Source organism: Panulirus ornatus, chromosome 4 (assembly GCF_036320965.1).
Source record: "Panulirus ornatus isolate Po-2019 chromosome 4, ASM3632096v1, whole genome shotgun sequence".
Classification (NCBI taxonomy): Eukaryota; Metazoa; Arthropoda; class Malacostraca; order Decapoda; family Palinuridae; genus Panulirus; species Panulirus ornatus.
In genome coordinates, this window is record NC_092227.1 from 90,801,748 (window position 1) to 90,819,958 (window position 18,211).

Below are 18,211 nucleotides of genomic sequence, written 5' to 3' on the forward strand. Positions count from 1 at the left end.
TTCACTCTTCTTTTCTGAAAACCCATACAAATCTTCACCTTAGCCTCCAGAAGATAATGATTAGACATCCTTCCAGTTGCACCTCTCAGCACTTTAACATCCAAAAGTCTCTCTTTCGCGTGCCTGTCAATTAACACGTAATCCAATAACGCTCTCTGGCCATCTCTCCTACTTACATACGTATACTTATGTATATCTCGCTTTTTAAACCAGGTATTCCCAATCACCAGTCCTTTTTCAGCACATAAATCTACAAGCTCTTCACCATTTCCATTTACAACACTGAACACCCCATGTATACCAATTATTCCTTCAACTGCCACATTACTCACCTTTGCATTCAAATCACCCATCACTAAAACCCGGTCTCGTGCATCAAAACCACTAACACAGTCATTCAGCTGCTCCCAAAACACTTGCCTCTCATGATCTTTCTTCTCATGCCCAGGTGCATATGCACCAGTAATCACCCATCTCTCTCCATCAACTTTCAGTTTTACCCATATTAATCGAGAATTTACTTTCTTACATTCTATCACATGCTCCCACAACTCCTGTTTCAGGAGTAGTGCCACTTTTTCCCTTGCTCTTGTCCTCTCACTATTCCCTGACTTTACTCCCAAGACATTCCCAAACCACTCTTCCCCTTTACCCTTGAGCTTCGTTTCACTCAGAGCCAAAACATCCAGGTTCCTTTCCTCAAACATACTACCTATCTCTCCTTTTTTCACATCTTGGTTACATCCAGACACATTTAGACACCCTAGTCTGAGCCTTCGAGGAGGATGAGCACTCCCCGCGTGACTCCTTCTTCTGTTTCCCATTTTAGAAAGTTAAAAAATACAAAGAGGGGAGGATTTCTGGCCCCCCGCTCTCGTCCTCTCTAGTTGCCTTCTACGACACGCGAGGAATGCGTGGGAAGTATTCTTTCACCCCTATCCCCAGGGATAATATATATATATATATATATATATATATATATATATATATATATATATATATATATATATATATATATATATGGACGTATGTATATACATGTGTATGGGGTGGGTTGGGCCATTTCTTTCGTCTGTTTCCTTGCGCTACCTCGCAAACGCGGGAGACAGCGACAAAGCAAAAAAATGAGTATTTTGAAGGTTTGTTGAATGTGTCTGATGACAGAGTGGCAGATATAGGGTGTTTTGGTCGAGGTGGTGTGCAAAGTGAGAGGGTTAGGGAAAATGATTTGGTAAACAGAGAAGAGGTAGTAAAAGCTTTGCGGAAGATGAAAGCCGGCAAGGCAGCAGGTTTGGATGGTATTGCAGTGGAATTTATTAAAAAAGGGGGTGACTGTATTGTTGACTGGTTGGTAAGGTTATTTAATGTATGTATGACTCATAGTGAGGTGCCTGAGGATTGGCGGAATGCGTGCATAGTGCCATTGTACAAAGGCAAAGGGGATAAGAGTGAGTGCTCAAATTACAGAGGTATAAGTTTGTTGAGTATTCCTGGTAAATTATATGGGAGGGTATTGATCGAGAGGGTGAAGGCATGTACAGAGCATCAGATTGGGGAAGAGCAGTGCGGTTTCAGAAGTGGTAGAGGATGTGTGGATCAGGTGTTTGCTTTGAAGAATGTATGTGAGAAATACTTAGAAAAGCAAATGGATTTGTATGTAGCATTTATGGATCTGGAGAAGGCATATGATAGAGTTGATAGAGATGCTCTGTGGAAGGTATTAAGAATATATGGTGTGGGAGGCAAGTTGTTAGAAGCAGTGAAAAGTTTTTATCGAGGATGTAAGGCATGTGTACGTGTAGGAAGAGAGGAAAGTGATTGGTTCTCAGTGAATGTAGGTTTGCGGCAGGGGTGTGTGATGTCTCCATGGTTGTTTAATTTGTTTATGGATGGGGTTGTAAGGGAGGTAAATGCAAGAGTCCTGGAAAGAGGGGCAAGTATGAAGTCTGTTGGGGATGAGAGAGCTTGGGAAGTGAGTCAGTTGTTGTTCGCTGATGATACAGCGCTGGTGGCTGATTCATGTGAGAAACTGCAGAAGCTGGTGACTGAGTTTGGTAAAGTGTGTGGAAGAAGAAAGTTGAGAGTAAATGTGAATAAGAGCAAGGTTATTAGGTACAGTAGGGGTGAGGGTCAAGTCAATTGGGAGGTGAGTTTGAATGGAGAAAAACTGGAGGAAGTGAAGTGTTTTAGATATCTGGGAGTGGATCTGTCAGCGGATGGAACCATGGAAGCGGAAGTGGATCATAGGGTGGGGGAGGGGGCGAAAATTTTGGGAGCCTTGAAAAATGTGTGGAAGTCGAGAACATTATCTCGGAAAGCGAAAATGGGTATGTTTGAGGGAATAGTGGTTCCAACAATGTTGTATGGTTGCGAGGCGTGGGCTATGGATAGAGATGTGCGCAGGAGGATGGATGTGCTGGAAATGAGATGTTTGAGGACAATGTGTGGTGTGAGGTGGTTTGATCGAGTAAGTAACGTAAGGGTAAGAGAGATGTGTGGAAATAAAAAGAGCGTGGTTGAGAGAGCAGAAGAGGGTGTTTTGAAATGGTTTGGGCACATGGAGAGAATGAGTGAGGAGAGATTGACCAAGAGGATATATGTGTCGGAGGTGGAGGGAACGAGGAGAAGAGGGAGACCAAATTGGAGGTGGAAAGATGGAGTGAAAAAGATTTTGTGTGATCGGGGCCTGAACATGCAGGAGGGTGAAAGGAGGGCAAGGAATAGAGTGAATTGGAGTCATGTGGTATACAGGGGTTGACGTGCTGTCAGTGGATTGAATCAAGGCATGTGAAGCGTCTGGGGTAAACCATGGAAAGCTGTGTAGGTATGTATATTTGCGTGTGTGGACGTGTGTATGTACATGTGTATGGGGGGGGGGGTTGGGCCATTTCTTTCGTCTGTTTCCTTGCGCTACCTCGCAAACGCGGGAGACAGCGACAAAGTATAAAAAAAAAAAAAAAAAAAAAATATATATATATATATATATATATATATATATATATATATATATATATATATATGTGTGTGTGTGTGTGTGTGTTTGTGTGTGTATGTGAGTGGATGGGCCGTTCTTAGTGTGTTTCCTGGTGCTACCTCACTGACGAGGGAATCAGCGATCATACCTACACAGCTTTCCATAGTTTACCCCAGACGCTTCACATGCCTTGATTCAATCCACTGACAGCACGTCAACCCCGGTATACCACATCGCTCCAATTCACTCTATTCCTTGCCCTCCTTTCACCCTCCTGCACGTTCAGGCCCCGATCACACAAAATCTTTTTCACTCCATCTTTCCACCTCCAATTTGGTCTCCCTCTTCTCCTCGTTCCCTCCACCTCCGACACATATATTCTCTTGGTCAATCCTTCCTCACTCATTCTCTCCATGTGCCCGAACCATTTCAAAACACCCTCTTCTGCTCTCTCAACCACGCTCTTTTTATTTCCACACATCTCTCTTACCCTTATGTTACTTACTCGATCAAACCACCTCACACCACACATTGTCCTGAAACATCTCATTTCCAGCACATCCATCCTCCTGCGCACAACTCTATCCATAGCCCACGCCTCGCAACCATACAACATTGTTGGAACCACTATTCCTTCAAACATACCCATTTTTGCTTTCGAAGATAATGTTCTCGACTTCCACACATTCTTTAAGGCTCCCAGAATTTTCGCCCCCTCCCCCACCGTATGATCCACTTCCGCTTCCATGGTTCCATCCGCTGCCAGATCCACTCCCAGATATCTAAAACACTTCACTTCCTCCAGTTTTCTCCATTCAAACTCACCTCCCAATTGACTTGACCCTCAACCCTACTGTACCTAATAACCTTGCTCTTATTCACATTTACTCTTAACTTTCTTCTTTCACACACTTTACCAAACTATCCCTGGGGATAGGGGAGTAAGAATACTTCCCACGTATTCCCTGCGTGTCGTAGAAGGCGACTAAAAGGGGAGGGATCGGGGGGCTGGAAATCCTCCCCTCTCGTTTTTTTTTTAATTTTCCAAAAGAAGGAACAGAGAACGAGGCCAGGTGAGGATATTCCATCAGAGGCCCAGTCCTCTGTTCTTAACGCTACCTTGCTAACGCGGGAAATGGCGTATAGTTTGAAAGAAAAAAGAAAAAAGAAACATACATATATAATATATATATATATATATATATATATATATATATATATATATATATATATATATATATATATATATATACACACACACACATACATACGCACATGTACACACATACACACATACATGCATATATACATATGATAAATGTAAGAAATAATTTAGAAAACTGAAACTTCTAGCTTGAAATGAAATGAAAAATGACTGTCACATTATGGTTCAACCTCTGGCTATGGAAAGGGTAAATGTATAATTTATTTACACAAACGTCAATAGTAGTTTTCATCAATTTAACCACTGTATCATACTGCCTGGTCCACTTCTCTTATCATGAAACAGGAATATTGGCTTATGATGTTTCTCAATTGTCTTCATTACACAAAGTACAACCATATCTTGGATACATGAGGGTAGGTAGTTGGTCATCCACCATAATAAAGCCTTGACAGACCAAAAATTTATCTGGACCTCAACTTTTCCAGTACATTTATGAAAAACACCTTTTTGCTTTCCATCTCTATCACTTTGAAAAAGAAAAAACTCCCTTTGTTCACATTTCAATGAAAGAATAAGCTTCACTGTCTAAGCTACATTTTTTCCAATTTCACTATTTTCTTGTCAGAGCACCATGTATGAAAACTATCACTCCAGTAACACAACTATAAACATTTACTTCCCCTTTAAAAAAAGTTCTGGGGAAGTCTGTCTCGATACACCGCGGGTAACTCTACCACCTGGCGAGGTTTGTGTTGCAATGGTTCTTGATTCACAAATTTAGTAGCATCACTTGCTGCTGTCGACATCTCACTGTTCCTCCTGCCTTGCTGCTGTCGACATCTCACTGTTCCTCCTGCCTTGCTGCTGTCGACATCTCAATCCTCATTTGTAGTTTGATTTGATGCTGTGAGGTAGGTGTGGAATCCTGCCACTGCACATAGCAGGATCAGCCACATAATCTTCCACTTCATGTTCCCTTCTACGATTGTTGCACTAACAGTAATTACTGTCCTTACGCCTGGTGTTTTCTTGTAATCTAGCTCAGCTCTTCCTCACTTTCGACATGTAACACTGCACATAATATATATGTATGCATTGCGATGTATAGGTATGTATATGTGTGTGTGTGGCTGTGTATGTATATACATGTGTATGTGGGTGGGTTGGGCCATTCTTTCGTCTGTTTCCTTGTGCTACCTCGCTGACGCGGGGGACAGCGACAAAGTATGAATAAATTAATATATGTATTTTTTTTTTTCGTAAATTTTAGTAGGTTCTTAAAGTCTCAACTAATAATGACTTGCATATTCAGTAAGATAAAGTTGGAAACAAGCATACTTATGAAAGTGTCAAGCTCTTCGAGTATAAGCATTTGTAATCCCAGGTAGACTTGCATCATCTTTGATTAAAATTATCCAACTGATACTTAGTGAATGATAAGGTAAATTGTATTTTTTTTCTTCCCCACATTCCTTTCAAGTTCTTACTAAATTAGTGGATTAATAATTAACATCATATTCAGAAAAATATGAGAAATTAGCAAAGATGGAAATCCCTGGGGATAGGAGAGAACGAAAGCTTCCCATGTATTCCCTGCGTGTTGTAGAAGGCGACTAAAAGGGAAAGGAGTGGGGGGCTGGAAATCCTCCCCCTCTCTTCTTTTAATTTTCCAAAAGTAGGTACAGAGAAGGGGGCCAGGTGAGGATACTCCCTCAAAGGTCCATTCCTCTTTTCTTAATGCTACCTTGCTAACGCAGGAAAGTGTGAATAGTATGAAAGAAAGGAAAAAGAAAGGAAATTGTACTAGTTTGTGACTATCAGTTCAAAAATTCAACTCCTAATTGGAGAATTGAATGATGAATTATATTTTTCACTTATTCTTTCCATGCAGTACTTTTTAGTATCTTCTTACATAATGCAAGAATCGGTTATTACTTTTTTCTGTAGATTTAATTACAGTTTTGTGTGTTAATGAGGTAGCATCCGGAACAGACGGAGAGAAGCTACATCCCTCACATCCACTCTCTTGGTTTCATGTGTAATGTTTATAAGCAGATGCAGCTTTTCTTTATCTGTTCCTGGCACTATGCTGCTAACATGGGAAACTGTGATCAAGCATGAAGAAAAAATATTTACCATAAGTTTATGGTAAATAGTACTTGTCATATACCTTTTATACGTAGTTTTCTCTGGTAGGTTCCCTCCTCACTCACAAACTAACTATGATTAATTATTTATTTATTTATTTATTATTTATTTTGCTTTGTCGCTGTATCCCGCTTTAGCGAGGTATCACAAGGAAACAGATGAAAGAAATGGCCCAACTCACCCACATACACATGTATATACATACACATCCACACACACACACATATACGTACCTATACATCTCAACGTGTACATATATATATATATACACACACAGACATATACACATGTACATAATTCATCTGTCTGCCTTTATTCATTCCCATCGCCACCTCGCCACACATGAAATAACAACCCCCTCCCCCTCATGTGTGCGAGGTAGTGCTAGGAAAAGACAACAAAGGCCCCATTCGTTTACACTCAGTCCCTAGCTGTCATGTAATAATGCACCGAAACCACAGCTCCCTTTCCACATCCAGGCCCCACGGAACTTTCCATGGTTTACCCCAGATGCTTCACATGCCCTGGTTCAATCCATCGACAGTACGTCGACCCCGGTATAACACATCGTTCCAATTCACTCTATTCCTTGCATGCCTTTCACCCTCCTGCATGTTCAGGCCCCGATCACTCAAAATCTTTTTCACTCCATCTTTCCACCTCCAATTTGGTTTCCCACTTCTCCTCGTTCCCTCCACCTCTGACACATATATCCTATTGGTCAATCTTTCCTCATTTATTCTCTCCATGTGACCAAACCATGTCAAAACACCCTCTTCTGCTCTCTCAACCACACTTTTTATTTCCACACATCTTTCTTACCCTTACATTACTTACTTGATCAAACCACCTCACACCACATATTGTCCTCAAACATCTCATTTCCAGCACATCCACCCTCCTACGAACAACTCTATCCATAGCCCACGCCTCGCAGCCATACAACATTGTTGGAACCACTGTTCCTTCAAACATAGCCATTTTTGCTTTCCGAGATAATGTGTGTTAGCAGCTTTGATGCTCAAGACCGGGTTATAGCGATGGGTGATTTGAATGCAAAGGTGAGTAATATGGCAGTTGAGGGTATAATTGGTGTACATGGGGTGTTCAGTGTTGTAATTGGAAATGGCAAAGAGCTTGTAGATTTGTGTGCTGAAAAAGGACTAGTGATTGGGAATACATGTTTAAAAAGAGAGATACACATAAGTATACATATGTGAGTAAGAGAGATGGCCAGAGAGCATTATTGGATTATGTGTTGATTGATAGGTGCGTGAAAGAGAGACTTTGGATGTTAATGTGCTGAGAGGGGCAACTGGGGGGTTGTCTGATCATTATCTTGTGGAGGCGAAGGTGAAGATTTGTAGAGGTTTTCAGAAAAGAAGAGAGAATGTTGGGGTGAAGAGAGTGGTAAGTGAGCTTTGAAAGTAGACTTTTGTGAGGAAGAACCAGGAGAGATTGAGTGCAGAATGGAAAAAGGGGAGAGCAAATGATGTAAGGGGAGTGGAGGAGGCATGGGATGTATTTAGGGAAGCAGTGATGGCTTGCACAAAAGATGCCTGTGACATGAGAAAGGTGAGAGGTGGGTAGATTAGAAAGGGTAGTGAGTGGTGGGATGAAGAAGTAAGATTGTTCGTGAAAGAGAGGTGAGAGGCATTTGGATGATTTTTGCAGGGAAATAGTGCAAATGAGTGGGAGATGTATGAAAGAAAGAAGCAGGAAGTCAAGAAAAAGGTGCAGGAGAGGGCAAAAGAGAGAATATTAAATTTTAGGGAGAATAAAAAGATGTTTTGGAAGGAGGTAAATAAAGTGTGTAAGACAAGGGAACAAATTGGAACATCATTGAATGGGGCTAATGGGGAGGTAATAACAAGTAGTGGTAAAGTGAGAAGTAGATGGAGTGAGTATTTTCAAGGGTTGTTGAATGTGTTTGATGATAGAGTTGCAGATATAGGGTGTTTCGGTTGAGGTGGTGTGCTAAGTGAGAGGGTCAGGGAGCGTTTGGTAAACAGAGAAGAGGTGGTGAAAGCTTTGCGGGGGATGAAAGCCAGCAAGGCGGCGGGTGTGGATGGCATTGCAGTGGAATTTATGAAGATAAAAAGGAGTGAATGTATTGTTGACTGGTTGGTGAGAATATTCAATGTATGTATGGTTCATGATGAAGGTGAGAATATTCAATGTATGTATGGTTCATGATGAAGTGCCTGTGGATTGGAGGAATGCATGCTTAGTGCCATTGTACAAAGGCAAAGAGGATAAAGGTGAGTATTCCTGGGAAAGTACATGGGTGGGTATTGATTGAGAGGATAAAGGAATATTCAGAGCATCAGATTGGGGAAGAGCAGTGTGGTTTCAGAAGTGGTAGAGGATGCATGGATCAGGTGTTTGCTTTGAAGAATGTATGTGAGATATACTTTGAAAAACAAATGGATTTGTATGTGGCATGTATGGATCAGGAGAAGGCATATGATAGAGTTGATAGAGATGCTTTGTGGAAGGTATTAAGAGTATATGGTGTGGGGGTAAGTTGCTAGAAGCAGTGAAAAGTTTTTATCGAGGTTGTAAGGTTTGTGTACGAGTAGGAAGAGAGGAAATTGATTGGTTCCCAGTGGATGTCGGGTTGCGGTGGGGGTGCAGGATATCTCCATGGTTGTTTGAATTGTTTATAGATGGGGTTGTTAGGGAGGTGAATGCAAGAGTTTTGGAGAAAGGGACAGGTATGCAGTCTGTTGTCGATGAGAGGGCTTGGGAAGTGAGACAGTTGTTGTTTGCTGATGATACAGCGCTGGTGGCTGATTCGGATGAGAAACTGCAGAAGCTGGTGACTGAGTTTGGTAAAGTGTGTGAAAGAAGAAAGCTGAGAGTAGATGTGAATTGAGCAAGGTTATTAGGTTCAGTAGGGTTGAGGGACTAGTCCATTGGGAGGTAAGTTTGAATGGAGAAAGCCAAGTGTTTTAGATATCTGGGAGTGGATTTGGCAGAGTCACAGGGTGGGGGAGGAGGCAAAGGTTCTGGGAGCATTGAAGAATGTGTGGGAGGTGAGAACGTTATCTCGGAGAGCAAAAATGAGTATGTTTGAAGGACTAGCGGTTCCAACAATGTCATATGGTTGCAAGGCATGGGCTCTAGATAGGCTTGTGCAGAGGAAGATGGATGTGTTGGAAATGAGATGTTTGAGGACAGTATGTGGTGTGAGGTAGTTTGATCATGTAAGTAATGAAAGGGTAAGAGAGATGTGAGGAAATAAAAAAAGTGTGGTTGAGAGAGCAGAAGAGGGTGTATTGAAATGGTTTAGTCACATGGAGAGAGTGAGTGAGGAAAGATTGACAAAGAGAATATATTTATTAGAGGTGGAGGGAACAAGAAGTGGGGGAACCAAATTGGAGGTGGAAGGATGGAGTGGAAAAGATTTTGAGCGATCAGGGCCTGAACATACAGGAGGGTAAAAGGCGTGCAAGGAATACAGTGAATTGGAACGATGTGGTATACTGGGGTGGTTGTGCTGTCAATGGATTGAACTAAGGCATGTGAAGTGTCTGGGGTAAACCATGGAAAGTTTTGTGGGGTCTAGATATAGAAAGAGAGCTATGGTTTGAGTGTGAATGAATGTGGCCTTTGTTGTCTTTTACTAGCACTACCTTGCGCATGCACGGGGGTAATGGGGTGCCATTTCATGTGTGGTGGGGTGGCAATGGGAATGGATGAAGGGAGCAAGTATGAATATGTACATGAGTGTATATGTATATGTCTGTGCATGTTTATGTATGTATACATTGGAATGTATAGGTATGTATATGTGCATGTGTGGGCGTGTATGTATATACATGTGTATGTGAGTGGGTTTGGCCATTATTTCATCTGTTTCCTTGCACTACCTCGCTAACATGGGAGACAGCGACTAAGTATTATAAAAAGAAAATATTAATAAATATCAATATATTAATCATACTTAATCACTGTCTCCCACATCAGCGAGGTAACACAAAGAAACAGATGAGGAATGGTCCAACCCACCCATGTATACATGTATATACATAAACGCCCGTACATGCACATATACATACATATACACTTCAACATATACCTACATATACATTCACAGACATATACATATATACACATGTACATATTCACACTTGCTGCCTCCATTCATTCCCGTTGCCACCCCGCCACACATAAAACAGCACCCTTCACTTCAGTGAGGTAGCTCCAGGAAAAGACAAAAAATGGCCACTTTCATTCACACTTAATCTCTAGCTGTCACATGTAATGCACCGAAACCACAGCTCCCCTTCCACAGCCAGGCCACACAGACCTTTCCATGGTTTACCCCAGATGCTTCACATGCCCTGGTTCAATCCATTGACAGCACACCCACCCTGGTATACCACATTGTTCCAATTCACTCTATTCCTTGCACAACTTTCACCCTCATGTATGTTCAGTCCCTGATTGCTCAAAATCTTTTATATTTCATCCCTCCACCTCCAATATGGTCTCACGCTTCTCCTTGTTCCCTCCACCTTAGATATGTATATCCTCTTTGTCAATCTTTCGTCACTCATTTTCTCCATGTGGCCAAACCAATTCAACACACCCTCTTCTGCTCTCTCAACCATGCTCTTTTTATTACTACACATCTCTCTTACCCTTTCATTACTTACTTGATCAAACCACCTCACACCACATATTGCCCTCAAACATCTCATTTCCAACACATCCACCCTCCTCCATACAATCCTCTCTTTAATCCATGCCTTGCAACCATATAACATTGTTGGAACTACTATTCCTTCAAACATACTCCTTTTAGCTCTCCGAGATAACATTCTTGCCTTTCAAACATTCTTTAATGCTCCCAGAACCTTCACCCCCTCCCCCACCCTGTGAGACACTTCCACTTTCATAGTTCCATCCACTGCTATGTCCACTGCCAAACATCTAAAACACTTCTTTTCCTCCATTTTTTCTTCATTCAAACTCACCTCACAGTTAACTTGTCCCTCAACCCTACTGAACCTAATAACCTTGCTCTTATTCACATTTACTCTCGACTTTCTTCTTTCACACACTCTACCAAACTCAATCATCAACTTATTTATTTACTTATATTCATTTATTATACTTTATCGCTGTTTCCCGCATCAGCAAGGTAGCACAAGAAAACAGACGAAGAATTGCTCAACCACCCACATACATATATATACATAAATGCCCATACATGCACTTATACATACATATATATTTCAAAGTATATATACATATACATACACAGACATATACGTATATACACATGTACATATTTATACTTGCTGCCTTCATCCATTCTCATTGCCACCGTTCCCCCCTTTCCAGCGAGGTAGTGCCAGGAAAAGAAAAAAAAAAAAAGCCACATTTATTCACATTTATTCTTTAGCTGTCATGTGTAATGCACTGAAACCACAGCTCTCTTTCCATGTATATATTTATTCATTTTTTATTATACTTATTTGCTGTCTCCTGCATCTGTGTGGTAGTGCAAGGAAACAGACGAAAGAATGGCCCAACCCACCCACATACACATGTATGTACATAAACACCCACACACACACACACACATACATACATACATACCAATACATTTCAACATATACATACATATACATACGCAGACATATCCATATATACACATGTATACACTCATAATTACTGCCCCAATTAATTTCCGTCTCCATCCCACACACGTGAGGTAGCACAAGAAAAGACAACAAAGGCCACATTCGTTCACTTTCAGTCTCTAGCTGTCATGTGTAATGCATCAAAACCAAAGCTCCCTCTCCACATCCAGGCCCCACAAAACTTTCCATGCTTTTCCCCAGACGCTTCACATGCTCTGGTTCAATCTATTGACAGCACATCCACCCCGGTATACCACATTGTTCCAATTTACTCTATTCCTTGCACACCTTTCACTCTCCTGTATGTTCAGGTCCCGATCGCTCAAAATCTTTTTCACTTCATCCTTCCACCTCCATTTTGGTCTCCTACTTCTCGTTCCTTCCACCTCTGACACATATATATCCTCTTTGTCAATCTTTGCTCTATCATTCTCTCCATGTGACCAAACCATTTTGTATACTCTTCTGCTCTCTCAACCACACTTTTTATGACCACACATCTCTCTTACCCTTTCATTACTTATTTGATCAAACCACCTCACACCACATATTGTCCTGAAACATTCATTTCCAACACATCCACCTTCCTCTGCACAACCTTATCTATATCCCATGCCTCACAACCATATAACATTGTTGGAACCACTATTCCTTCAAACGTACCCATTTTTGCTCTCCGAGGTAATGTTCTCACCTTCCACACATTCTTTAACGTTCGCAGAACCTTTTTCCCCTCCTCCACCCTGTGACTCAGTTCCGCTTCCATGATTCCATCCACTGCAAAATCCACTCCCAGTTATCTAAAACACCTCACTTCCTCTAGTTTTTCTCCATTGAAACTTACCTCCCAATTAACTTGTCCCTTAACCCTTCTGAACCTAATAACCATGCTTTTACTCACATTTACTCTCAACTTTTTTCTTTCACATACTTTTCCAAACTCAGTCAGCAACTTCTGCAGTGTCTCACCCGAATCAGCCACTAGCGCTGTATCATCAGTGAACAACAACTGACTCACTTCCCAAGCCCTCTCATCGACAAGAGACTGCATACTTGCCCCTCTCTCCAAAATTCTTGCATTCACCTCCCTAACCACTCCATCCATAAAGTAATTAAACAACCATGGAGACATCACACACCCCTGCCGCATGTAAATGTGCCTTACATCCTTGGTAAAAAATTTTCACTGCTTCTAGCAACTTACCTCCCATTTCATATACTTTTAAAACCTTCCACAAAGCATCTCTATCAACCCTATCATATGCCTTCTCCAGATCCATAAATGCTAAATACAAATCCATCTGTTTTTCTAAGGATTTTTCACATACATTCTTCAAAGCAAACACCTGATCCACACATCCTCTACCACTTCTGAAACCACACTTTACTTCCTGAATCTGATGCTCTGTACATGCCTTTACCCTCTCAGTCAATACCCTCCCGTATAATTTCCCAGGAACACTCAACAAACTTACAAAGGAGGTGTAAAAATGTCCAATGAATTTGAAGCAAAGTGTTTATCATTGTTATTCTTAAACATATCTATAGTCCAATTTCACATACTTTAATTGGTAGATCATTCCATACATTAAAAATCCTGTTGAAGAAAATGTCTTTGCCTCATCTGAAGTAAAATGCTTACCCACAAGTTTTGTATCCAACACTCATTGAAACTGAGCAAATTTATCCTTAAGTATCTGCTTACATCAAGATTATCAAACCCCAAGTAATTTTGAATATTGGTATTAAATCACTAATTAGCCATCTCCTTTCTGAGTTAAATAAGTTTAAGTTGTCTAGTCAGCCCTCAAAGGAATTGTTTCTCAGTTTGGGAATAATCATAGTAGCTCACTGTTGTACTCTTTCCATTCCATGTTTTATGTCAAGCAGGGTGACCAAAACTGAATGCAGTATTCAAAGTCATGATACATCAAAGAAATTATGAAGAATGAGGATTTTCTCTTCAGACATAAATTCCATAGCCCTCCTTATGAAACCAACCTTTTTTACTGCTTCTGTGCACTACTTACTTGACTTGAGGTCATCAAGTCTTTATCCTTATTCACTTTTTGTATTTCAGAATTTCTACTGTAGCTTGCCTTTAAGTTTTTACAGTCTGCATACAATATTATACTTATTGGTATTAAGATTCATTTGCCACTTGTGAACCCACTCCATCAGCTTGTCACTGTCAGTCTGAAACTGTAGATATTCAATTTCTATTGTAGTTATTTCCCAGATTGATATCATCTTCAGATTTTGATATGTTATAATGCAACCCATTATTTATGAGAAAGAGAAATGGTCCCAAAACTGATCCCTGCAGCACACCACTCATTACGTTTAGCCTTTCTCAGGCTTGTCAGTTAAGTGTTCCTCTTTGTTTATGGCCACTCAACCAATTTTCTAAACATCAAAGCACCATGTGACAACTTTTGCCAGTGATCTTTGGCATACGACTTTTGTTAAATGGTTTCTGAAAATCTAATTAGATGATGTTAATTGCTTTATTTTCATCATAGATGTGGATGATATTATAAAGTAAATCAAGTATTTTCATCAGATATGAACTAGATCAGTGAAAATCATGCTGATTATTGTTCATTAAGGGGTGACCCTCTAAATGATGTACAATCTTGTTTTAAATGATTCTCTGCATAAGTTCACCTATATTATGGTTATAATGGATATGTTGATACTGGAAAAGGCAGTGATAATGGTTTAGGTAATGGTAACATTAATATTAACCCTTGAACCAGACTTTGTGTAGATCTGTGTTGCCTGATAAAGAAGGCTTTGTGTAATCCTAAAATCCATGCTTTTGTACCAACAGTCAACTTTCAGTTCATCAGTGGTGGTGGCACAAGATTTCTAAAGCCTCCTTATACAGTGATTGCATGAGTTCTTCAGTTAGCCTTCAGCCATAATATGGAGAGGACTTTACAGTAGACTGCTAAGTGTAGATTACATCAAGCAGTATTTGCTCCATAGTGATGAGGAGTGTTTTCCCTTCATTTGAAAGACGCCCATCTTTCAGAATTATCAGGAAATTTATGCTGAGGAATTAATTGTTGTAATTAGGATAAAGGTACTGATGCTGATCACAAAGAAAAGCGAGAGCAACAGAGAATGAGGTGTCAACAATTACCATCTGTATTTGCTGTTAGACAAAAAGTAGTACATCAAAGACTCACTGCTCTGCAATAGTTCATTTGAAAAAGAGTAATTTTGATAATGCAAGGTGGGAAAGATAAGGTTAAGGTGAAGATAGGAGACCAACAACACAAAGACTGAACTATATGACAACTCCACCTTTCTTTGAGCAATGAAGCTGTGCAATTTTTCTGCTTCATCTTTCTTTTTCCCAGAACCTTTCCACCTTTAACTGTCACATCTCCAAACTCATAAGGGGCTATTACTAATTTCATTCTTTTTCTAATTCTTTTTTTCTGTCATTAAAGATGGCCATGAGAAGCAAACATTTTTTGCCTGCACTTTGTTGGTTACTATATCAAAAAAGAGGGCTAGAAGGTTGGCAGAAAGATAAGGAGGAATGTAAGTGAATTTGGTTCTCAAATAAATACAATGTTTGTTATATTTCTTTATTATAAATTCTCAGAATTGCATACAAAAACAGTCTTCACAACAATTTCAGATTGTCATACCTTTCTTGAGATAAAGGGTTTTCTGTGTTAATTTGCAGCACTGGTTAAATACTTTTCAGTACATCAGTCACTCCTCTCTACAAATTTGTAAGCATAAGCATTTTTCATTGCACAGTGAAATTAAGACATTTTTTTTGCTTTGGATAAGAAATGATTTGCATATGTTAAACACATATCAGGAGGTACACTAACCCAAAAAATTATCGGCCTCCCATGGCTTGAAGTATAAAACATTCTACAATTGGCCAACTGAGATTAAAACTCGACTATGACTTTGCTACCACCCTGATGCAGTTGTAAGCCACATTTGGGTGGCAGCGAAATCGAGTTTCAATCTTGGTTGGCTAGTTGTAGATTATTAGAAACTTCAGGCCTTGGGGGGCCAATAATTTTTTGGGAGAGTGTACATGATCTAAAACTATTATGGTAGATATTGGTGTAGTGGTTCACAGGTGGTATTGTTACTCTAATCAGTGGGTAATGGTGTAGGTGGCTCAATTGTGAGTGATAAATGATGTAGGTGGTTCAATGATTCTGTTACACTTGTTTTTGGGTACTAGGTTAGACTCTGAACTGCATATTTTGTCAATATTTTTTTAGAATGAGACAATCTTTGCTTGGCTAAGCAACATAAGTATTAATATCAACATCATTGTAATATGTATCACTCAAGAATGAAGAGAGAAAAAAGAATTTATAGTTTATTGCTGTTTCCCATATTAGTGAAGTAGTACCAGGAAACAGATGAAGAAAGACATCCACTCACATACACATATATAAACCTCACATGAACATACACATACATATATACATATACATGCACATACATATATACAAGTGTTCATATTCATACTTGTTCGCCTTCATCCATTCCCAAAGCCTTACAAGGCACAGCACAAATGCATGAAGGGGAAAAAAAAAAGAAAATAACATTTACATTCTTCCCTATGACTATCCCCAGCTTCAGGGAGGCAGTGTTACAGATGAAGAAAGGCCCCCACATCTGGTCACACTCATTCTCTAGCTGTCATGTGTAATGCACCAAAGCAAGAGCTCCTTATCCACAGCCAGGCCTAAAAGTACTTTCCATAGTTTACCCTAGATGTTTCACAAGTGACCTATATATATACAAATGCATATATATATGTGTGGTTTCAGAAGTGGTAGAGGATGTGTGGATCAGGTGTTTGCTTTGAAGAATGTATGTGAGAAATACTTAGAAAAGCAAATGGATTTGTATGTAGCATTTATGGATCTGGAGAAGGCATATGATAGTTGATAGAGATGCTCTGTGGAAGGTATTAAGAATATATGGTGTGGGAGGCAAGTTGTTAGAAGCAGTGAAAAGTTTTTATCGAGGATGTAAGACATGTGTACGTGTAGGAAGAGAGGAAAGTGATTGGTTCTCAGTGAATGTAGGTTTGCGGCAGGGGTGTGTGATGTCTCCATGGTTGTTTAATTTGTTTATGGATGGGGTTGTTAGGGAGGTAAATGCAAGAGTCTTGGAAAGAGGGGCAAGTATGAAGTCTGTTGGGGATGAGAGAGCTTGGGAAGTGAGTCAGTTGTTGTTCGCTGATGATACAGCGCTGGTGGCGGATTCATGTGAGAAACTGCAGAAGCTGGTGACGGAGTTTGGTAAAGTGTGTGGAAGAAGAAAGTTAAGAGTAAATGTGAATAAGAGCAAGGTTATTAGGTACAGTAGGGCTGAGGGTCAAGTCAATTGGGAGGTGAGTTTGAATGGTGAAAAACTGGAGGAAGTGAAGTGTTTTAGATATCTGGGAGTGGATCTGTCAGCGGATGGAACCATGGAAGCGGAAGTGGATCATAGGGTGGGGGAGGGGGCGAAAATTTTGGGAGCCTTGAAAAATGTGTGGAAGTCGAGAACATTATCCCGGAAAGCAAAAATGGGTATGTTTGAAGGAATAGTAGTTCCAACAATGTTGTATGGTTGCAAGGCGTGGGCTATGGATAGAGTTGTGCGCAGGAGGATGGATGTGCTGGAAATGAGATGTTTGAGGACAATGTGTGGTGTGAGGTGGTTTGATCGAGTAAGTAACGTAAGGGTAAGAGAGATGTGTGGAAATAAAAAGAGCGTGGTTGAGAGAGCAGAAGAGAGTGTTTTAAAATGGTTTGGGCACATGGAGAGAATGAGGATATATGTGTCGGAGGTGGAGGGAACGAGGAGAAGAGGGAGACCAAATTGGAAGTGGAAAGATGGAGTGAAAAAGATTTTGTGTGATCGGGGCCTGAACATGCAGGAGGGTGAAAGGAGGGCAAGGAATAGAGTGAATTGGAGCGATGTGGTATACAGAGGGTTGACGTGCTGTCAGTGGATTGAATCAAGGCATGTGAAGCGTCCGGGGTAAACCATGGAAAGCTGTGTAGGTATGTATATTTGTGTGTGTGGACGTGTGTATGTACATGTGTATGGGGGGGGTTGGGCCATTTCTTTCGTCTGTTTCCTTGCGCTACCTCGCAATACGCGGGAGACAGCGACAAAGTATAAAAAAAAAAAAAAAAAAAAAAATATATATATATGTACATGAGAGAGCTTGGGAAGTGAGTCAGTTGTTGTTCGCTGATGATACAGCGCTGGTGG